This window comes from Rhinopithecus roxellana, chromosome 2 (assembly GCF_007565055.1).
Source record: "Rhinopithecus roxellana isolate Shanxi Qingling chromosome 2, ASM756505v1, whole genome shotgun sequence".
NCBI lineage: Eukaryota > Metazoa > Chordata > Mammalia > Primates > Cercopithecidae > Rhinopithecus > Rhinopithecus roxellana.
Window position 1 is genome coordinate 5,687,183 of NC_044550.1, and position 24,388 is coordinate 5,711,570.

The following is a 24,388-nucleotide window of genomic DNA, read 5'->3' on the forward strand; positions in this document are numbered from 1 at the left end:
TCATCCAAGGAATATGTGGGTCTATTTAGCACAAAGTAAGTTCTGGACATCCAACACTGAGGAGGATCAGCATTTGATCAAAGGACTAAAGACTGTGTTAAATGGAAAAACTAACTAGCTAAAAGAAATCTGGAAAGAAAACTATAAGAGTGAGTGGTCTCAGTTGTGAAGAGTAGAGTGTATTTCAATAGGGAGTGGTCAATATTGTCAAGTGTTACTCAGCGAATAAGCATATCCATGAGAACGAGCAACAGATAGGTCTTCAGGCCCCGGGTGAGAACACTGTTCAGAATGGTGGACTAAAGCCAGACTGCAGCTGTTAGAAGAATAAGTGGAAGGACACATACACTGCTCTCCCAAGGAATATGGTGATGAAGGAGAGGTGAAGGCCAGAAAAGGAGCTCAACCTAGCAGAAAAAATGGTGTCCCAAGAGGGTGTTTGTTTCCAAGGTAGGAGACACTTGAGCACGTTTAAATGCCAATATGAAGGAGCCAGTAGAGGGCAACGGTTGAGAATACAGTAGCAAGCAGGGCTTTGAAAAGGTAAAAAAGAAATGAGATCCAGGGCACAATTCCTCTGTAATAAGAGAAGGGACACATTTTTTTTTGTAACTGCATGAAAGGCAAAAGTATAGATGTGAGTGCAAATAAATTTCTAGGTTCAATTGCCCAATGTTTGGTGAGAATTATGTTGGATTCTATCTTCTACAAGATGGAGGAGGCATCTCCTCCTCTGGTGAGCGTGACAGGTCAGAGATTTAGGAAGAATAAAGAATAGAAGAGCTATCTAGAGCAACATAGTAGAACTGATGTACAGTTTTGAGGGCTCAGCTGAGGTTAGAGGTCATGACATTATCTTGGCCTGATCTATACAGTTGCATTTTGTTTTTCAAATATCCTCAGCAGCTTCTAGTTAGCCAAGGGCAGACAGACTTGGATTTAACAGAGAGTTATAGAGTAAGCAGTAAAATGACCACTCAAAGTGGTACTAAACAAAAGTTAATTTTACTGGGGTGTCCCAGTGGTGGACGAAGTATAGTGAGAGGCCATTTTGATTAGGGTATGAAAACTGTGCTTCATCTCATCCCCACAAATCTCAGTGGCTTGATCTAATAGATTCAGAACCCAGGTTCCTTCTATCTAGTGACTCTGTTATTCCCTAGGACTTTGGAGTCCTCCGCTGGGTCTTCTGCATCCAGTTGGCAGATGAGGTAAAGCGAGAACATGGAGGATTGTGGGAGTTTGAATGAAACTGATCCGGAAGTAGTGCACATCACTTCTGCACACATCCATTGGTTGTCACGTGGCCACATCAAAACAGTTTTGATAAGCATCTGACTTGACCACCATAGAGGCATAGAGTCAAGTTAGCAGGCTTTGTAATAATCTAAGCATGAAGAAATACAGCCTAAATAAGGCAAATAGCAGTAGAAATGCAATAAAAAGCACATTGGGAGAAAACCAACAGATTTAGTGATTATTTGGAACAAGGATGATAAGCAAGGTTCTGTCTAAAGCAAAGCATTAAAAAGAATTATGGGATCAAAATTCAGGATATGAGGCCCACTCTAACCACCCTGTTCAAAGTTGAGATCCTTTCCCCTAACATCCCCCATTTACCCTTACATGGCTCCGTTATCTTTCATAGCACATGACTCCTTCTACCATACTATGTAATTTACCTACTGGTCATTGTCTTTCTCCTTCCACCATAATGAAAGAAAATTGAGGGCAGAAGTTTCACTGTCTTGTTCATTACTCTTTCCTCAGTGCTTATGTCTGGCATATCAGGGTCACTGAATTACTACTTGTTGAATTATTGAATGGCATGATTGATTAACAACGACCATTATGGTGAGGTCAAGTTCAAGTGGAAATACATGCATGTATTTACTAACTACTGGCTTAGCTGTAGAAAGGAAAAGAAAACTGTGACATCATAACAGAGATTCAAGCTAGGGTGTCTGGACGAATAGTAGATCCAGGGAAAATATTTTGTATGTGGAGTAAAAAATCATATTTGGCTTTGGAAACATCATAACTGAGATGAAGGTAAAATATCCAGGTAGACATACTAAGCAAGACATTGACAATGTAAAGCCCAAGGCTGGACCCAGTGGCTCAGGCCTGTAATCCTAGCACTTTGGGAAGCTGAGGTGGGTGGATCACGTGAGGTCAGGAGTTCAAGACCAGCCTGTTCAACATGGCGAAACCCCGTCTCTACTAAAAACACAAAAAATTAGCCAGGCATGGTGGCGGGAGCCTGTAATACCAGCTGCTCAGGTGGCTGAGACAGGAGAATCACTCAAACCCGGGAGGCGGAGGTTGCAGTGAACCAAGATCATGCCATTGCACTCCGCCTGGGTGACAGAGCGAGACTCTGTCTAAAAAAAAAAAATGAAAAACCTAGGATTAGGCAAAACATTGAGAATTGGAGTCTCAGAATAAGAAGATAATAAGAGTTTCGGTTCTCAACACATACAAAAAAGATAAGTATGAATATCTTAATTAGCTTAATTTAATCATTTCACAACGTGAGTATATATATACACACATATATGTACATATATATATAAACATGACATTGTATACCATACGCATGTGTATATATGCAATTTTTGTAAATTACACCTTAACAAAACTGGAAGAAAAAAGATAACAAAAATCTCAGGATAACAAGATGGAAAGTTATTCAATGGGCAGTGTAGTGTTGAGTAACCAAATTAAATGATCTAAAGGACATTCAAGGGTAATTAATCCAAAGGTCTCCTATGGGGTAGAACAACTATCACAATTTAACCTGTCAAAAAATATTTCCGGAAGGAACATCTTTACTGCATCACGTAATCAATATCAATGTGCCTATATAAAGTGTGCCACATACATAGCAAAAAAACAAATTTTGTTTTCTGGTGGCTTTCCTGTTGAAAAATGATCACATTTAAGCCCTCTTGTGGTGGCTCTGCATAGAAACAGTCCTACCTCTCAAGAAGTCCTGAAGCAAACTACTCCTTGACAACACAATGGAACAGCAAATCTTTTTTTTGTTGTTATTATCCTGTATCTGTGTCTTTAAGGAGCAGAGAAATAATCTCTTTTCTCCTCACAATCTCTCTTTTCTTCATATCCATCCCAGCTGCAAAGTGATAGCTAAAACACATGAATAATAGTAATACTGGTGAAAATCAGAGTCAACAAATACAAAGACTTAGACAAATGACCTAAAGTGTTTTATAATTCACATTTTCATCAGATAGCCATATAAATTATTTTAACTGCTATATTAAACGTTTGAATTGCACCTAAATTAGCAATTGTGAAATTTAATAGGAATAGACATAAGTAGAACTGTTACAAATGTCATATCTATGTCTAAAAATACTTAGAAATATTGAAGACGATGTCTGAGCTCTTCATCAGTTACTAATTAGGCATTTTTGTTTAAGTAAAGCAATTGTTAATGTCCCAGTGACAACTTCAATTCATAAAATACTTAACCTAATACTGAACTAATGCTTGCTATTACCTAATATGCCAAATGGTAATGTAGCCAGTGACTCCAGCATAATCTTGGTCAAAATCAATTTTCCAATCCAGCATACAGCACAAACAAAGTACATGCTTCTAATATTTTTGGTGTCACCCTTTTCCTTTTTTTTCCCCCATAAAGCATTTGACCGAACTTACAGTAAAACATCCAAATGGCCTCGTATTTTTCTCTTCTCATCAGAATAATATGGGACATATTAAACATTTTTGAATTTTGAAAGAAAATTCAGGGTCAGTTTATGAGTAGTTTCGAAGGCTAGTTGTTACATAAGATTTGAATATTCACATACTCCCTAAAATTGATAGAGTATAAATTTAAGAAATATTTGAACCTCTAGAGCAGGAGTCCCCAATCCCCAGAGCATGGGCCAGTACCAATCCACAGCTGTTAGGAAATGCGCTGCACAACAGGAGGTGAACGGGGGTGAGTGAGCCCTGCCTGAGCTCCGCCTTTTGTCAAATCAGCATTAGATTCTCATAGGAGTGTGACCCTATTGTGAACTGCACATGTGAGGGATCTAGGTTGGGCAGTCCTTAGGAGAATCTCATGTCTGATGATCTGAGGTGGAACAGTTTCATCCCAAAACCATCCCCATCCCCCCACCTCAACTCCTCCCACCCCGTCTCTCACTCCCACCCCCACCACTACCCTGTGCCTATCCGTGGAGGAAAAATTGTCTTCCACAAAACCTGTCTCTGGTGTCAAAAGGGCCACTGCCCTAGAGAGAATTTCAGGAAATTCCAAGCATTCTAACAGATACAATAAAAAAAAAAAAAAATGAACAGTTTCTCTGTACATAGTCAAAATAAAAACATTTTTCTGAATTATTTTTAGGACAAATTACAATAAAATGAGCATGACTTATCCAATATAATAATCTACAATGATTACTTAGAATCTAAAATAGAAAATAGCGTAAAATAAAAGCAGTCCTGGATTTACAAGAAGTTCATTTCCAGAAGTTCACTTTCAAGTCATTTAAACACATAATGCATTATTCCAAAGGAAGGGAAAAGGTACAACTAATGGTTGCTTCTTTAGGTTAGCCCTCAAAAAATGTTAGTTAACTATAAATTGTTTTTTCAGACAGAGTCTTGCTCTGTCACCAGGCTGCAGTGCAGTGGCATTATCTTAACTATAAAATTATTGAAATATTTAAAATAACATTTTTTAAAACAAATCTTTTGACATTAAACATGTTCATGTTAAAAGAGAAAACATAATAATATGAAAGAACATAAAATGTTAAATGTTTTTAGAATATCCTGAGAAAACAGATTTAGTGCCATCCTAAAGAAATTAGAGTCTAAAGCCAGGGTTCACATCTGCCATTTGTCAGCTGTGTTACCCTAGGCAAGTTACTGAATGTCTCTGTGCTTCATTTTCCTGAAATAGAATAAAATAAAAATAATAATAGAACGTTTCTCATCATATCTGAAAGGATTTAATGCTTTAATAGATGTAAAACACTTAGCACAGTTCTTTGTTCACAGTAGGCTCAAAATAGTGTTTTAATGTTATTATTCTGTACAAATTTCTGTTTAATATAAGTGGCAATTAAAGATTGATGCTGCAAGAGTATAAAATACAATAAAAACTAACATTTTACCTTCCAATCCAGTTCTAAAAGAGCTTTCTTAGAGAAATGTACAAATGAAAACATATGCATTAATCACCCTGTTATTTAGCAATTTTTGTGCAACCTTGTAAACCTGCAATATAGAATAAAAAAAAAACCTTTAAGACATTCAGATTTTGGAAGTATATATTATATTCCATTGCATTTAAAAGCAAACTCATGTCAGGGTCAAAATTGTTCTGATTATGTACTGGAATATGTTTTATCTTAAATATGTCTAGAACTTTAAGAACTTAAGGAAGCTTCAGCAACATTATAAAAAGATCATATCCAGGGCAAGTTGAAAATTGGTAAGGCTAGTCTGTTTATAGAAGCTCTACCAAACAACCACTAAAATTACAACCTCTTCAGACTAAAAACAGTCTTTATATTTGTTGTCCAAAAAAAAAGAAAGACTGCTAACTTTAAGGAGATTTTCATTTTTAAAGGTTTTATCCACTAAAATGTGTTTGTTCTTCAAATTAAAATCGAAACAGAAAAAGAAAAAGAGGCAGTTCCTTGCACCCTGAATGTTAGCCAAAGTAGTGACAATTACAGGGCCAATTGAGAGAGTCCCTTCTTTTTGTTTCTCCAAATGCTCACCAGGAAAGAGAAAACATTCACGGGCCTCCTCCTCTAGTACCGACTGACTCCCTGCTGTCTTTTGTAAAGCCAGATGGTGGCGCTGTGGTATCATTTGTTGAGAGTTTAGCTTTAAAGTCTGTTTTCTGTCAGTAATAGCGTTGCGTGAAAAGTCTCAGCCCTCTTTTGAAAAAGAACGTATTTTGAACAGACTTTATTCTTCCCTTTAATGATAAATAAGCCCATCATTTAAGCCCTTTAGGTTGTTTTAATGTTTACTATTTGTAAAAGAATGTATCTGAAACTTGTAAATAGAGATGATTTACAGTGTACTTTCAAAAGGGTTGAGAGTAGGTAGTGGTATTTTGTGTCTGTTGTTTTTTTAGTTCATAAAAATAAAAATGAAAAGAAATGGAAATATTTTGTGCATATTATTTTCATATATTCATAATTTCTAAATAAAGTCTTATGACACCTCCAAGCCCCAACCTGCTGCCCAAATCATCAGAAAACAAAGACTTTTGTTAGCAAAAGTTAACTCAATTCTAATGTCACTTCCCTCTCTAACCCTTTCACCAATTTTGGTGAGAATGCCTGTTCCTACTGAAAGTGGTTCTACGAGGCTAGTCTGGTAACACACACATCTGTGCCTTTAATTGTCCCCCACACTTACCCCTCTCCTATGTGCTCTGTAAATTTCACTAAGCCACTTTCTTCTTGGAAGCCTGGGTTTTACCTGACCTACACCCCCAAAATGAAAACTGAGAACTGAGTTAGGCCAATGAAAAATTATGAATTGACCATTTTCTTCCTCACCTACATTAGGCCAGTTTTGCATTGGCCTAACTCAGCTTTGGTTCTCCTTCACCTTTGGCTGACCCAGAACAAAAATAATGCTGGGAACCCTAACACACCCCTTTCACCCCACTTTTAATTCTGAATAAAGTGAATGTCAGGATAACACAAATCAATGCAACTATTGGAACATCAGGTCCAAATAGACATATGGCAGGTGAAAAATGAAGTCCAAGAAAGAGAACACATCAGAAAGAGGCCATGTGCAATTTTAGAGTCTAGACAACAGGGGCATTTGTGATCCATGGTGAAACCTCAGTCTCACCCGGGTTGCCTTGATGGATGATGGAGGGAAGGAGAGGACGATTCATGCTCGTTTGAGTGCCAGCTGGAGGTCCCATCTATTCCTCTGCCCACTGCCATGGCCACTGCTCCAGGTACGACTTCAGGTTCCACAGATTTTCCCACCTCTTCTAGGTAAATTGTGAAACAAATGTATGTACAGTTTAGCCATAGTCCTTTATAAGCATCTTTTTAACCTATTTTTCAATGGAAACTGCATTCTCTTCTAAATAAAACCTTATGTTCATTCCCACTATGCCAAATAAATTAAAGCAGTATTTGAAACATAAATGTATTGTATAACTTAAAATTCATAAAATTTACTTATTAAAAGCCAAGAAATTAGAAAAATGGATGACTGTTTCAGACCAAAGACTAAGCATTCAGTTTATTTTGGGTGTTTTGATGGATCCACATACAAAAGCTGTGTAAGAAAGTGTCCATACTACAGAAGTTAAAAGAAGCCACACCTAGCAGGCTTTGATGATGCCCTCCTTCCCTAAGAGATTAAAGAAAAACATCACACTCAGAGTAATTAGATTCTGATAATGAACGTTGAAACATTGATCTATAGCACACTTTGCAGACCATTGTTCTAGAACAATGCCCTGACTTTTGTGCCTAACTCTGTTTTGTTAGGCAACTTCCAATTCCTCCTATGTGTGGAGTTGGCCTTAAATGACAGATCATATTTTCCAACTTGGTTCTATGGGAATTTCAACCATCATTGATGCTTGTCTGTAATTTAACATGCATTCTCTCTATATTTCTGTTATCCTAGTTCTAATTGTCTTCTGAAATTGTAATATTGAGATACACTCAAAAACAAATGATCTGAGAAAACATCTTCCCAAATTCCATGATGCTACTTAGTACTTTTGTGAACAACAGACGTAAGTCAATAAGAATTTTCGTATGTACAATGGGAGGAAGCTAAGCCTCAAAGCTTCAGAAGCACCAAGGACGTAGGGAGACAGAAAACATGATGAACGCCCTCTCTTCATGGCATGCTTTTCTCATCCAGTTTTCACATTTTAGTGCTCCTCCAGAACCTTTAAAATCAAAAAGGAAAAATGAGATTAAAAAGGGTGAAATACCAAGAATCTTCCCTCTTTTCAGGGGTCAGTTCTGAGTTATAATCCTAAACTAATGTGGAATTGTCTTAAAAAGATAAAGCCTTTCTTATTTCTCCCATCTGCAGGAAAAAAAAAAAAAGTATGATTTACTTGATTGCTGACTTTCTTTAGGGATTCTGTGAATGAGATGATAGAGTATAATTTGTTTCCATTGTGAGTGCTTCTCCAAACTATAAAATCAAGCACCTAACAATTTTATCAGGGTGTCCCTAATCTTGAGCATAAATGATAGGTTCCTTTTAGATGGCAGTGATACGTCTGTGGAGTTTTATTTCCAGGGAGACAGGGCAGGATTTGCTGCTATGCAGACTGAATAATGTTTGAAGCCAACATCATGTCACATTTTGTGTGCACTTTCCAAAGATTAATCCAAGCGTTACAAATGGGACACAGACTGCCATTGTCCCAAGGACACTTTAATAACCCACACCTACAATATTCAACCTGTTGTTTGCATAGGGACAACTTTGGGACACAAAAACCCACCAGAACGACTTAGGGAAAGGAGCCGTGGAGAGGCAGAGACCCAGGCGCCATGGCACCTCCACATCTCATCCTTCATAGCAAATGAGTCTGTTTGGAGTTTATTTATGCCTGAGGATGGGGGTCGTGCAGCTTGCTTTCTTCAAAGCGTCTCAGAGAGCCTTTCTTAAATCTCATGCCTGCTAACTCAGTTTCTCACTTCTGTTGCACTTTGGCAGGGTTTGCCAACTTGCAGATAATTTTTGTTTTGTTTTTCATAATGTAGCTTAAATTAAAGAACATTATTCCCCTCAGAAATAAATTGTGCCCAGCCAGTTTCTTCTTTCATTTTTCTCCCCACCCCCCTTCTTTCCTCACAATTCCTTGCATCTGTTGTTCTACTAGGATATTCTTCACGAATGGAGGACTCAGGAGAAAGCTTCAGGATGAAAAGATTGTGAGAGGCAGATGAGAAGATCTAATAATTTTCACATTCCCCAATGTATCATCTTTAAGTGCTCCTTTGAAGTACTTATTATTTACTTTAGAAAACAAACTGTAGTGGTCTGGTACATCAAATTGATAACTAAGTTCCATATTGAGTTCAAAATATCAGTAACCTACTTTTTCATGTAAGAAGATATTTTAGCATAAAGACAAAAAACTAAGAGATACAATGAGCAGAATCATAGTTATGATATATTTAATCTCGGGTATAATATTTTGAACAGTATCATAAAAATAATTTCTTTTCATAATACATTATTACTATAGTATATAGTAGTGTGACTATGACATGTAGAAAAAATTCAAAACCAACAGAAATCTTTAAAGGAAAATACTTTTGGAAATCACAATAAGGCAAAAAGACTTACAGAAACATCATGAAGAAAAAGATTATGTATATGTATATTATATATATGGTATACATTATTTTTTAAAAGGAACCATATATTATATATATAATATAATTATATATAATAAAATACATTTATTATATATTAAATATATTATATATACATATATAATTACATATATTTAATTTCCACTTTAATGACAGGTTTCCATTAGGTGAAAGAGATAGAATCAATAAACGGAAAGGCAGTAGTGTATATTTTGCTAAAGAACATGGTCCTTCAATTTAAACTTAAGCTTGGTACTTTTTAAAATAAGTATCAATAAATTTATTGAAATACAGCATTTCAAATTTGCCTTTATTACTTGGTATAATTTTTAGCTAAAATTATTGTATTTATTTAATAGATTATTTGATTACCACTCTTGTAAACAGGTGAGCCAGTATAGGCTTCTTCTTAACTTCTATAAATGTTATTAATCCCGAGTTATGGGATTAATCCCAATGTTATTTAAATGGGAATATGTGTATAATGTCAAAAGTCTTAAATGCCGGTGCAGCACACCAACATGGCACACGTATACATGTGTAACAAACCTGCACGTTGTGCACATGTACCCTAGAACATAAAGTATCATTTTAGAAAGAAGTCTTAAATGCAAGTATATTATCAGCATTGGTTCATGTGAAAACCACATGTAGACTGTTTTGACTTTCTAAGCTTAGTATGAGGCAGTAAATGTACTGCAGCTAGTTGGGGAAAGCATTGAGGAGTGTGTGGAAGAATCCAAGTTTCTTCTCTACTCAGCAACTCACAAGGCTGAAGTCACAGTGTTGGCTGAGCCGCCTTTCTGGAGCCCAGAGTTCTCTTCCAAGTTCACATCGTTGTTGGAAGAATTCAGTTCCTTCCACTGATGGGACAGAGGCCCCTATTCTCTTACTGACTATTGACATGAGGCCCACTCATAGCTCTTAAAGTTGCCCACAGCTCCCTTCCAGGTGGCCATTTCCAGATGCCCTCCCAGGCTTTAAATCTCTTTGACTTCTGGAAGGGCCCAGTCCCTTTGAAGGGACTACCTGATTAGGTCAGACCCACCACCGTCATTTGGTTTCGGATTAACTCAAAGTTGACTGATTAGTGACCTAATCAAAGATTGATACTCCCCTAGAGTCTTCCCTACCCTCAAGGAAGGAGGATCATATAGAACTCATAGAGCAGAGGGGAATTTTGAAGGCCATCTTAGAATTCTGCCTACCACAGAAGCTAATTCCAGACAGTGAAATGGTTGCAAAGGAAATGAAGTTGGAGATAGGGAGAGAGGAACCTATGTAGAGTGGTCAGAAAAGGAGTCTCTGGAGCAGTAATTATTGATCTGAGATCACAGGGCACAGAAGAAACCGGTCATGGGAATGTACTCTGTTTGTTTGTTTGTTTGTTTGCTTAAGACAGAGTCTCACTCTGTCGCCCAGCTGGAGTGCAGTGGCACTATCTCGGCTCACTGCAACCTCTGCCTCCCGAGTTCAAGGGATTCTCCTGCCTCAGCCTCCCAAGTAACTGGGATTACAGGCATGCGCCACCATACCTGACTATTTTTTATTACTATTATTTTTAGTAGAGATGGGTTTCACCACGTTGGCCAGGCTGGTCTCAAACTGCTGACCTCAAGTGATCCACCTGCCTTGGCCTCCCAGAGTGCTGGGATCAAGTGAGCCACTGCACCCAGCCAGTCATGGGAAAGTACTTCTAAAGAGTGTTTAGCTATTCAATTTAATGCACAGTCATGCATCATTTAAGAAAGGAGTATGTTCTGAGAAATGCGTTGTTAGGTCATTTCACAGTTGTGTAAACATCATGGGGTGTACTTACCCAAACCTAGATGGTATAGCCTACTCCACACCTAGGCTGTATGGCATAGCCGATTGCTCTAGGTTACAAACCCTACAGCATGTTACTGATTAAATGGTGACACCATGGCAAGTATTTGTGAATCTAAACATAGAAAAGGCACAGCAAAAATGTGATATTATAATCTTACAGGACCACCATTGTATATGCGGTCCATCATTGACCAAAATGTCATTATGTGAAACATGATTGTATTACTGTAATAGTGTTAAAACCCCACTTACATGTCAAAATAGGTGCTATTTTTTAAGGTTTTATGAGGAAATTCCTATTCGTAATGCATGTTTTAAAATAAAACTTCTTTTTCTAGAAGCTCCAATGAGTTCCTGCAGGACAGAGAACCTGTGATGTGCTTGAGCGTGTAACTGTAAGCTACCTTTCTAAAGGTTCTGCAGAAAAATGTGTCTCAATAGCTATTAATGGAGAGATGCTGAAATGATTTGCCCTTGGAAAGATACAGAAGAAGGTCCCTGCAAATTTACAATTATAATTTCATCATGATGGTGGCTGGTGTCAGAACCACTCACACATTTACTCAAAAAGCATTTGTGGTAGGATAATTTTAAAATATCAATTTGTGTTCTACTTCAGCGTTTTTCCCTCTTTTCCTCCCTTTCTGCAAGCTCAGAGTCAAGGCCCTGTGTGCCTCTTTGCCTGGGAGATTTTGCAGAGGGGAAAGCACAGTTGTCAGCTACTTTTCCTGTCTTTGATAAAAACTTAATCAGAGAGATAATGTTATAATGTTCGCTCTGAAGAGGCAGAGACACCAGAGAGTTATTCGAAAGACATTAAGAGAGAAGAAGGAGAAAACTTTTCCCCAGAATGAAAAAAAAAAAAGAGAGGAGCAAAGCCGGATGCGGTGGCTCATGCCTGTAATCCCAGTATTTTGGGAGGCCGAGCCAGGTGGATCACCTGAGGTCAGGAGTTCGAGACCAGCCTGACTAATATGGCAAAACTCGTCTCTACTAAAAGTATAAAACTTAGTCAGACATGGTGGCGTGCACCTGTAATCCCAGCTACTTGGGAGGCTAAGGCAGGAGAATTGCTTGAACCTGGGAGGCGGAGGTTGCAGTGAGCCGAGATCGCACCATTGCACTCCAGCTTATCAAAAAAGAAAAAAAAAAAAAAGGAGGAGCAGGGGTCAGTGGGTTGCAGAGATGGTGCTGTCAATAAAAAAGAAAATTGCAGATGCCACAGGAGCTCAGAGGGGAGGGGAGGCTCTGTGGTGTGGGATCACAGTCTTTCCAAATAATCTTATTTCCAAAACATGACCAGAAATAGCAAAGCCAATAGACCTGAAGAGACTCTTCCTTCAGCCTGGCACAATAAGCATCTTAATAGATAACCAGTATGAACCCATGTCCTGAGGGGCCTCCTAGACAAGATGACTGTGTTTAGGAACCCAGAATCTTGGCACAAACCTGGTTGGAGGAAAAGGTGAATGAAAACCTCGGGAATGACTATAATTGAATTCCCCAAGTCATGTTTAAATACACATAAGTGAATAGAGCATGCATTTATGCACATCATATTAAATACATATGTACCAGGTGCATCCAGAAACTGCTTAAAAAAATCTGTCCTTTTTAACTCATAACTAAGAAGCAGAAGTGTTCCTATGTGTTATTGACAACACAGAATAAACCTTACTAGTTTAAATGATTTAAAGCAGTTCTATGCTTTAGAGATTTCAGTCTTTCTCTACCTTCTCAAATGCCACTACCCACCCTCAGAATAGGTCATGGTATGGCTCAAAGAGAACTGGACCAGGAAGCCAGAGGCCTGGATTTATGTGGCAACCATTGGTTGAGTGCTCTTATGATGCAGCATGCTAGGGTTACAAAGATACATAACACCAGTTCCTGTCTTTTACATTCCAAGAATGGAGAAAACCAATACAGAGAAAAAAGCAGGGGGTAGGCAGCATGGCAGAGTGGTTACTCACCAAGGCTGAGAGAACAGGAGTTCCAATCTCAGCTCTTCCACTGCTTAGCTGTCTGATCTTGGGCAAACCATTTAAAGATCCTCAACCTCAGTTACTTCACAAGTTAAATAGCTTCTACAGTTAATAGGATCTATTAATAACTTCTGCCTCAGTATTATTGTGGCTAAAAATCGTGTTTATAAAAGTTTACTGTAAATAAGTCATTGCAATGCACTGTGTTAAGTATCATGGGTATTGTATTTATTTATGTGACTCTAAATTGATTCCTTCAGTCAACACATATTTATTGAGGGCCTACTATGTTCCTGGATTTGAGTGACAAAAGTCACAAACTCTCCAAGACTGCTTCCTTTGTAAAATGAGAGATTTGGAATAGATAATCCCTAAAGTCCCTAAAACTTGGTCATATGCTCAAGGGGAAACTATAGAACTGCAGCCCTTTTTTTTTTTTTTTTTTAACAAAACTCTTTAGATTATATCTACATAGGCATATTTGGGGTGGGGGAGAAAATCAAAAGAAAAGAACAGAAAATGTTAAATTGAGCCAAGTGACTATTGATTTTTTGAATAAATAGAAATAAAACTTTTGGAAGCCAGCTAAAAACTAAAATTTGATTAATTACAATACTGAACAATTCCAATCAGTGAAATAGAGACTATGTGGTTATGTGGTATATTTAATCAACAAAGATAATCAATTAGTATGATTTAGTTAGATGTGATATCTCAAGTATATCCTTTGGTTCTTTATGTAATTAAACGTTTAATTCAAAATCCAGTTGAATTCATTCAATTAATTTCTAATCGAACTTCTATGGTTTGTTTTTGTTTAAAAAGAAACATATTTGAATTAATTCATAGGTGTTTGTTTTCCTTGCTGATTTCTGTAAACATGACTATAATAATTTTCAGTGAGATACTGAGGAAATCTTATTTTATTTATGAATCAAATAAATGAAAACATTGCTAAGTCTAGAATGTATCAAAGCATTTAAAAGGCTGAATTTCTCTTAAATGTTGCATATTTTTAAAAATGAAAGTCCCTGTGTTTCCTGGGCTTGGGTTAATATGTAGAGTAGGAGTTGGTCTAATACCTGACATGCCAAATTCCTATGTAATGTTATAGGTTGACGATAACGCCTCACAGGAAAGAGGTAGGAAACAACAGTAACCATAGCAAGAGAAGTTTTCTAGCACAAGTAAAATACATGATAAGACAATCAGTGCAGTGTAGTGTGATAGCAGCAATCCTGTGTAAACGAAGAGACTGTGCATTGCTTCTTCAGAACTGTGGCTTTCACTGACATTTATAAATGAGGATGGGAAAATGATATGACCCTTTCTGGGCAGCCACTGCCATAAAGCTGAAAAGTGTTGCAATGTCTGACACCTATCTTATCGAGTTTAGATCAAACAATTTGGAAACACTCAATTTCTAGAGTAAGGAAGTAGCATTGAGGAAAGGAACAGGATTAGTTTATGTTGCATCAGAGAGACAGAAATACTTCTTTTCTACTCATGTATTTGTATTGTATTAAAGATTTTGTTCTTATTCAGATAAAAAAGCCCCCATTAAATGTTCCAGATAGCATTTTAATGGGTATCGTGAATCCTTAACTTTCACTATTATCAAAGAAGATTTTATGTTTTTCTTAGATATTTGCATGAGTATTCATAAATAGTAACCTGGATACATATAGGAGAAATTTAAGAGACATTGTAGTGATAAGAGTTACTTTATAATTATTTGCAGTTTGTTAAAATAATTACTATTACTGTTAAAACATGTATTTAGCCAATATTTGAATAATTGGATCAATTTTCTTTCTTTTAAGTTGTAGATATAGGCACCAACGTTAAAAGGAATTGTGGCAATTAGCTGGCTTATTTGCACCTAAGCATAAAATATGCTGGAAAACACTGAATGAATTCAATCTTACTGCTAATTATTTTCCTAGCAGTTAATAGGTAATGTCATTAGCACAAACACATAATTAGTGCTGAATACACCTATTAAAACGAATCAAATTTAATTGAAAATAATCCATTGTTTCTTGGTCAAATTTCTATTTTCTCCCAGATCTATTATTTAGCTAGTAACAAATTATTTTTTCAGTAAGCTTGGTAATATACCTGCATGAGAGTGAACTCAATTGTTTATATGAAAATAAGCAATTAATCTAATTTATATAGATTGATTTCCCCAACCAATTAAACAAACCAGATAATTACCAAATTTCTAGTTAAGTTTCCCTTTTTGGTTGTTTTAGTTTTTAAAATAAAACTAAAACTAAAAGGTGTATTTTAGAGACCTGAGCAAAAGTTAAATTTAACTGTTATTTAAAATTTAGTTTAATTTGAAAGTTTTAAGGTGAATAAGTTTGTGTATGTGTAAACAAACAGCACTGCTTTTTCTTATTTTCTTTTTCTTTATTTTCAGTTCCAAGTTCTAATTCAATGACATAGTCCTGAAAGATTTGTCACATAAAGTATATGTGAGTAAACAGAGACTTCTAAAGAAACTATAACACTATTTTATTAAATATTTTTAATTTACACAAATGGATTTACTGATATTGGGTAAATAATTAACTCCTCCTTCTATGTAAACTTTCTATTAATAATGCAGATAGCACCTTCTAACAGTAGTTTTACAATACTTACAACAGCATTTCTTTCAACTTCCTAAAAAAGTAAATAGTTAAAGCACTGCACTTTCTCACATTTTTAATGGAAAGTAATGATGAGAAACAAGATAGCTAAGGACCACGCATTATTGAAAATCTCAGATATGTTGATGTCATACTTGCAGTAAAACAGAAAGAAATTCACTCATAATTATAGGGGAAATTTGGTTAAACTAATCAATATACAAACGCATACAGACACATCTCAGGTTAAATTACTATAAGGGGTTCAATCCACGTTAAAAATCTCACTCAATCCCTAGTCTGCAATTAAATGATATAGCATATTATCCCTTTAAAATCCTGTATGTAAAATATACTGCATGTGTTCCCCCTCCTACATGTTTTGATATTTTGGGGGAGACAGAAAATCCAGCATCCAGGCCTGAAGCTTTCTGTCTATTGTACAGTAGCTATTTCAGACCTGTGTGCTTATGTTTCCGATTCCTGGGAAGTTCTTTTTGCCGCAGGGCGTGCCCTGAAACACATCAAAAGAACCAAGTTCTACAAAAGAAAAAAGAAACTCAAGTAGGCTTGAACATACAAAGAGAGGGAGAAAGGGATGAGAAAGGGGCCAGGCAAAGTGTTGAATACAAAATGAGTTCAGGCAACCCCAGGAGCTCTTCATCACTTACATTTATCTTATTCTGTGAGGGGGGCGTAAAAACCAGCCCTGACATAAACCACCCACTGCCATTGACTTTGACTCTATGTGTGAGAGTGAGTGCGTGTGTGTGAGTGTGTGTGTGTGTGACAGAGAGAAAGAGAGAGAGATGTATTGAACATAAAAATGAGCAGATTTCATGAGGTGTTACTAGTACCTCATAAGAATTAAAAAAGGAAACATTTTACAACACAAATGATCAAAGTCCCAAGAAAATAAATTTAGCATGGTTTTTATGTAACTCCTCTGTAGTGTTTACATCAGAATCTTTGAACTGTGCATTGCTTTAACCTCTTTACTGCAGTATCTGTATTGCACCTTTTATACCTGTTATCATAAAGCATGTGAAATTTTTAATTTCTACTTGCAATGTTTTGTGCATGTTTTGTATTTCAGGGCAAAAACTCGTAATCAACAGCTCTGCAACAAGATAAATTCTCTATGATAAATAAAAACCATAATTAAGTGTCAAGGGTCCAAATAACTGAAGGAATAAAGGAAATGTTTTCTAAATCTATGCTAATTCCATCTTTGAAAGTAAGACCCCCAAATTCTGACCCTGTGTCCTGTTTAAAAGCGTATTGCAGTTGATAAACCCCTTGTGCAAAAGGTCGTATGCACATTTAGGTGACTGTGTCAAGTTTTCTTAGCAGACTAGGCTAAGCTCTGCTCTAATGGCCTAGTTTGAACATACAAAGTGTTTCAGTTGGCCGGCAGTCTGGAATGAAAGGTAGAATCCCCACATCCTATGTACATGTAGTGGAATTTTGTAGCCTGAAGAAACTGCAGTGATCTTTAAACTCATTTACAGGCTTTTCCTCTGTTTTGATTTTCTTCCATTTTCTTAAGCAAATAAAAGAATTAAAATTTTCAAATAATTTACAGTGTGGGGGCAATCACACCCAACGCTGATACTGTGACATGTCAGTAATTATCAAAGTAAAATCATATCATTTCAATATCATTTGTGTAAGCAATTATCCCAAAAACCTGTCTTGAGAGAAAGAGAAAGAGGGTAAAAAGTAGAATTGATAAAGAAAAACTAAGCACGAGTACCAATTCTGAATGTTGCAAGTCGTGGTCCAAGATTTTTCTCCCTTCAAAACCACACCTTTTTCAGCTAGGTGCGGTGGCTCACACCTGTAATTCCAGCATTTTGGGAGGTCGAGGTGGGCAGATCACAAGGTCAGGAGTTCAAGACCAGCCTGGCCAACATAGTGAAACCCCATCTCTACTAAAAATACAAAAATTAGCCAGGTGTGGTGGTGCATGCCTGTAGCCCAGCCTCTCGGGAGGCTGAGGCAGGAGAATCACTTTAACCTGAGAGGTGGAGGCTGCAGTGAGCCGAGATCACCCCACTGCACACTAGCCCAGGCAACAGCGTAAGACTTCGTCTCAAAAAAAAATAACACCTTTTTCAAACATATCACACAAATTTACCATATGATTTTATGTGATTCCTTTCTTAAAATTGCTCCCCGTTTTCTGATTAGCATTTATGCCACTGCAAATTGTGAATGCAACAATTGAAAAAGCAGGCAAAAGACTTTCCTAAAGATTAAAAACAAAAATGTAAAAAGCTACAACCATCATCACACTGCATCCAGTCCCCAGGTGTGTGGCATTTCCTGGCTATACAGTTCCTATATCTTCAATGTTAGGGAGAAAAGGAAAAACAGTACAGCATACCCTTTATGTGACCCTCAGAATCCCAAGGGTCCTTCACTTTGCAGGTTTTACAAGCCAGCCTTCAGGTCAGTGTCGTCTACCATGATGCCCTTGAATGTCAAGGTGTTCCTTAGGATCTAAAATTAGGATGTAAAAATAAATTTAAAATTGTCCCTACCATCAATGACACTGTCACTGACAACAGACAATTAAACAACTCATTATAGTATGCCAGGTAAGAACTCTAATAGAAGTATAGTCGTGTGTTGCTTAACAATGGGGATCCATTCAGGAAAAAAGCGCCATTAGGTGATTTTTGTCAAAATGTGAACATCACAGAGTGAGTATTCTCACATAAACCTAGATGGCATAGCCTACTACACACCTAAGTTATATAATATAACATACTGTTCTGAGGCTACAAACCGGTACAGCATGCCACTGTACAGAATACTGCAGACAACTGTAACACAATGGTAAGTATTTGTATATCTACACGTGTCTAAACATAGGAAAGGTACAGTAAAAATATGGTGTTATAATCTTATGACACCATTATTATACACGCAGTCTGTCATTAACCAAAACATCCTTATGCATCGTGTGACTGTATCAGACAAATAAAAGAGAACCATACTGCTGTAACATTCTGTTCTTGGGTGAGAAGTCCCTAAGAAATATTAGAATTTCATGGTTTTGGTACAGCAGAGAGTTGGTTGCTGCACAACTTTTTGTTCTTTGAAGCCATAGGGCCCCTCAAGTAAAAATGCCCTCCACCTTTCAAAAGCCTAGCCAGTCCATAAAACCAGTCCTACCTCCTCCATGATTTCTTCTTTCATTATTCTAAAACTTTATCTTCCTCTCTGCAGCTACTATATCTATTAGTCTTCATTATTTAGCTTAGTACTTGGTTATGTGGAATCTTTAGGTGATTGATATTGTTTTCTGTATGATAGACATATCTCCCAACCAGATTATGAGCCTATTAAGGGCAGACTTTATGTTGTATACCAGTGCATTTTCTATTTTCCAAAGTACCTAGCTTAATTTTTAACACAATTACAGTAATAGATAATTAGTAATAGCTTAATTTATTTTTTGGTGGAGAAATGTGTAAATTTTGCAAATGAATATTTCTTCACACTACATGCTAGTTGAAAATTCCCTAAATGCTTTTTTATGTAGCACCAGTTCTAAAGATGCTAATAAACCTTACTCAAAAACTTAACTTCATGTTGAAATGTTCAAGACGTGTTGATTTAAACATAGTTAAATAAATTATTTAGTACTGGACTTCTCAACACCTTTAAAACTTGTATAATTAAATCTTCAAGAGAGGTAGATAAAATGCAGTGTTTCCCAAATGTGCCTAATGAGAAAACCGTTTTTGAAATTAGTGTTCACAGACCTTGCTTTGGGAATTCTAATGTCTTCCAAGGTCTTTAGAGCTGATTTCTACACTTAGTTCAGTCAAATTGTTTGCTGAAATAACTGGTTGGTTGATTCAATTAACTGGTAAGTGCTATCAATCCACTAACACAATTAGAAACACTCAGTCTTCTCTAAATCCTGTAACATTAGCAAAGATTTTGATAAACATGAAACCTAGGCACAAGTTCTCCTAACAAGGACATGGAGGTAAGGATCACACTGATCCCTTCTGACACAGGCTGAAGTTAAGATTCATAATTTGGGTCCACGTTCAAGCTTCCTGCTGTTTTAGACTCTGTTATTCAATGGCTGAAATACACCATCTACTCCTCAAGTTTCAAGAAAAAGGAAAGTTTCTTATTTAAGAGCATATATTTGGCCGGGCGTGGTGGCTCATGCCTGTAATCCCAGCACTTTGGGAGGCCGAGGCAGGTGGATCACCTGAGGTCTAGAGTTCGAAACTAGCTTGACCAATATGGTGAAACCCTGTCTCTAATAAAAACACAAATATTAGCCGGGAGTGGTGGCGTGCACCTGTAGTCCCAGCTACTTGGGAAACTGAGATGTGAGAATTGCTCGAACGGCAGAGGTGGAGATTGCAGTGAGCTGAGATAGTACCACAGCACCCCAGCCTGGGCATCAGAGCAAGACTCCGGAAAAAAAAAAAAAAAAACAGCATATATTCATATGGGTAGGCTAAAATGCATTTGACAAAATCAAATTTGATTCATGATTATAAACATAGTATAATTTATATATTTATTATTTATTGTTAGTGTTTTAAAGTTTATGCATGGTCTGGAACCAATAACTAAAAGTAAAGATGTAAGATTCAAGACCTAAGGAAACAGGCTTCAGGATTTTATGTGTGATTGTATACCAACACCAACTTTGGTAGAACTCTCTGTTGACTCTCCATGTGAGAGTGATACTGACTTTATTTTCTGGTGAAGATATTGAAGGTCTTATCCAGTCTAAACTACCAAAGTATCCTAATTCAGACCTGGATGAACTCCAAAGCCCTCCCTGATACAGGTTCTATTGAACCAGCAGTCAATATGCTCTGCTTTTTGACGGTTGCCTGGGGTTCAGAAAACCTGTGAAGCCCTGCATGGGAGGGAGGGATGCATCAGCTATTATCATGCTCTACTTTGTTTACAATGGACATTTAAGGTGGAGCCAATGCCTTATAAGTAGTGATAGGACCATAGAAAGCCAAACTTTGCCTAAAATCAACCTTGATGTGACCTTATGTTTTATTTCCCCACAGGCTTCATCCCTGCAGAATGAAACTACAATATCTGAAAGAAGGAATGTTTGGCCATTAAGGCCATGTTTGAAACTTGGCAGCAATATCTGGAGAAGCCAGGCATCCAGTCATGGCCTGCACCAGTCATCACAAATGGGAGGACCCCTGGATGACCCATAACCTCTACCAGCACAAGAGCTGCTGATCTTTTTCCCACCTTATTGATTTCAGGACCCATTAGATCCTGTACTCAAAACTGGTGAGCTAATGTATTATCTCCTAAATTAAAAACTCCTATCCAGTTCAAGGAAGCTGACCTCACCAGGTTGTGACACACAGAAATCCTTGCTGTAATCCACTCATAGAAGAGTAACAACAGGACTGCTGCTTTCAGCCACAGGTCATGGGTCTTGCCTGCGCCGGCCCGTTAGCCTTAAAAGGATGCTTCTATGCAGTGGACTTCTTGCCTAGGTGTCCTGGTCAAGAGCACTCACATTGAGGTCCAAGTCTGTACCACAGTAGCTTTGTTCTCAGCTTCTATCTGTGCACGATTTTAAACTCTGGGTCTTAGGACTTCTCATGGCCAAAGATCCAGGGAGACATGAAGGACCAAGGAGAATGTGCCTTGGCAGAATTTAACCAGAAAAAGACAGAGGGCTCTTCCAACTCTTATTGAATCACTGGTAATTGTGGTTAAACATCTTTGGAAGTTTTTGTCACAGAATTCTCTCCATATTTCTAAAACAACATTATTTTCATACTTACCAAAATGGGCTACTTTCCTCCACACCAAGGGACATTACCTTTATCCCCAATGGCCATCAAACGTCTATATTTTGCATGGATTCCTGGCTAATGTAGGGCCTCCAGTTTGAATCCACACTTAGTACCTGTGTCATTGTAAACAAAGATCACTTGGATCTTAGGATTACACCTTGGAATTGCAGTGCCTGTATATACTACCCACCACTAAGATAACTTTGTTTTCCTTATACCCACTTCCACATTCATTTATAATACCTCTTCAATGCAAAACATATTTTACAAGTAAAATAGGGAAGCATCATATGAAACATCCCAGCCCCTCATGAACTCAATCAATTTTTATTGAGGACTACTATGTGCCAAGCACTGTATTACATTTTGGGAATGCAATGATGAATGAGTCAGAATCCTTTCCTTAAGAAGTTTGCATTCCAGTGGGGAATCCAGATGATGAAACAGCATGAAGAGTGCTAGAACAGGCTCATGATGGCCATAAGAATTCCCTCATCTCTGTTCCTTAACCACCCAGGGAACTCCCAGTTGCCCAAGCGGATGCACAGGTGATCTATTATGCCAAAGCAACCTAAAAGATGAAAACCAACAAGCAGCAGTCCAGGGGGAGCCCCTCCAAGTAGTGGTCCCATGGGTTCTTCTTACTAATGTATTATTTCTAAATCATCTGACTTTTAAACAAGTTGGATGTTCACTTACTGAGCGCCTTCCTCTTTATGTCATCAAACTGATAACCCTCAAGTTGTAGCTGCTCACAGGTGAAAATCAGGCTGTAAAGTCAGAAGACATGGCTTCAAGTTTGGGTCCTGGTGCTTACCATGACTGTGGGCAAATCACCTAAACTTTCTGGTCTTTGGTGTCATTCTTTGCAAAATAAAAGTAAAAACATTATATACTGTACCTACCTCACAGGGTTGTTGTGAGAATCAAGTGAAATGTATGTGAAAGCACTTTGTAAGCTTTGTTATTTTTAATCACCCCACCTCCATGGGTTCTTCATCCTCCCTACCAAATACAATACTATAATTCACCTGAAGGATGTACTCTTACCCACTCTGTTCCTACCTCCCACCCCTACGCAAGTGAATGGTACAAAGAAGATGAAGTACATGCCTTCCTGGATATCTAGTTTCAGATGGGAATTCTGATACCTCACAGAATGACAAGGAAGTAGTCCGGAGGACCAAAACTGGGGTTCTACTGCCATAGAGACATTTCACCATTAACATACCACTGGACCTGGATACCAGCCGCCCTCTTGATGGACAATTGCCCCCAGAGAACCCTTTCTTGGCCCCAGAGAACTAACCAGACTGCAGTGGTTCAGGGAATCATCTGGGTTCTTTCTGGCTGCCAGGAGAGCCACCAGCCATTCCAGGAAAGAGCACGCTTCCAAAAATAAAGCAAGAAGATTGGTTAAAGGAGACACTGACCCCATTAAGCAAAATACAAGCCATCCCTGACTGCCTGACCTGTGATAAATGGGCTGCCAAGGGAGATTCCTAAACACTCATTTAAAGCAAGGATTCGGTGACACATTTCTTCATTTAGCAGTTTATCCCTGACGCCAACCTGACTCTTGCTTCTCTGATTTTTGATTTGTTGACTCCCTGTCTGCTTAACAGACCTGTGATAAGATGTGTTTCTGGCTTTAAAATCCCATATGCTCCCCTTACATACACACAAACACACAAATATCCACACAATGAGGAATGCCACCATTTTTCCGCTCTTACCCACTTGACCAAGCTTAGCCTGGCCTTCCGTTTCTGATTATTTCATATGCATTCTGATTGGCTGATCCCATTTGAGTTCAGTCTCACTGGACCAGTTCTAATGTATCCCAGGCTGAAACCCTGACTCTCTTTCAGTCCTGTGTAGAAGCTTAGAGTGCCCATGGAGTCACGATACCAATATCCAGCAATCCTTTAAACAAAGGGAGGTCTTTCAACTTAGAATACATATACCTGTCCAAAACTAAGGCCATATTAGCATGTATATCCAGGAATAACATAAAGTTTCTACAAAAGTTCTCCTGAGTGAATAGAATGGTGACTATGTACAAAAGATCTGATAGAATTGGCATCCGAGAAGCTTTGTGATAAGGCCTTATGCCTAAAATAGAAAATTTCAACTGCAATTCATTCCTTAGCTTCCTAGAGCAAGGAAGACAGATTATAGGGGAAAATCGATTCATTGTTTATATCCGTTTCCAAAATATTTTCAAATGGAATGGAAAATAATTCACAGTTTCCTTCTTGCTGTAAGTCAGAATGGCTGACCTGACGCACCAATTCAGTGAACTGAGAAATTCCGAGACTTTTTCCTATGGCTATAATGTTAAAAGTTAATTTTAATACCTAAAAAAGATTAACGATTAAAAACAGTGTGTTATGTTATAGTTTACAACCACTGCTTGCTGTGGGAAGGGAGCCAGAGAGACTCAGAGTACCCGCCACCCAAGGTCAAAGGCACTGGGCCAAAGGATCCAGCAAAGAGCAGGCCCAAGCCAGGAAGAAAAGCTGTTGCTGAAATGACAGACCAAGCATATGAAACAAGATGATCTCCAGGTCATGGTAGCTGAGAAAGGAGAATAGACAGATCCAAGCTGGGAACCAAATTAAGATGTTGGAACAGGTACCAGAGTGAATAAGACTGGGCAGGGGATGGAGTCACCTACAGCCACATGTTTGTCGTAGAGTAGCCTTTCTTGTAGGTTG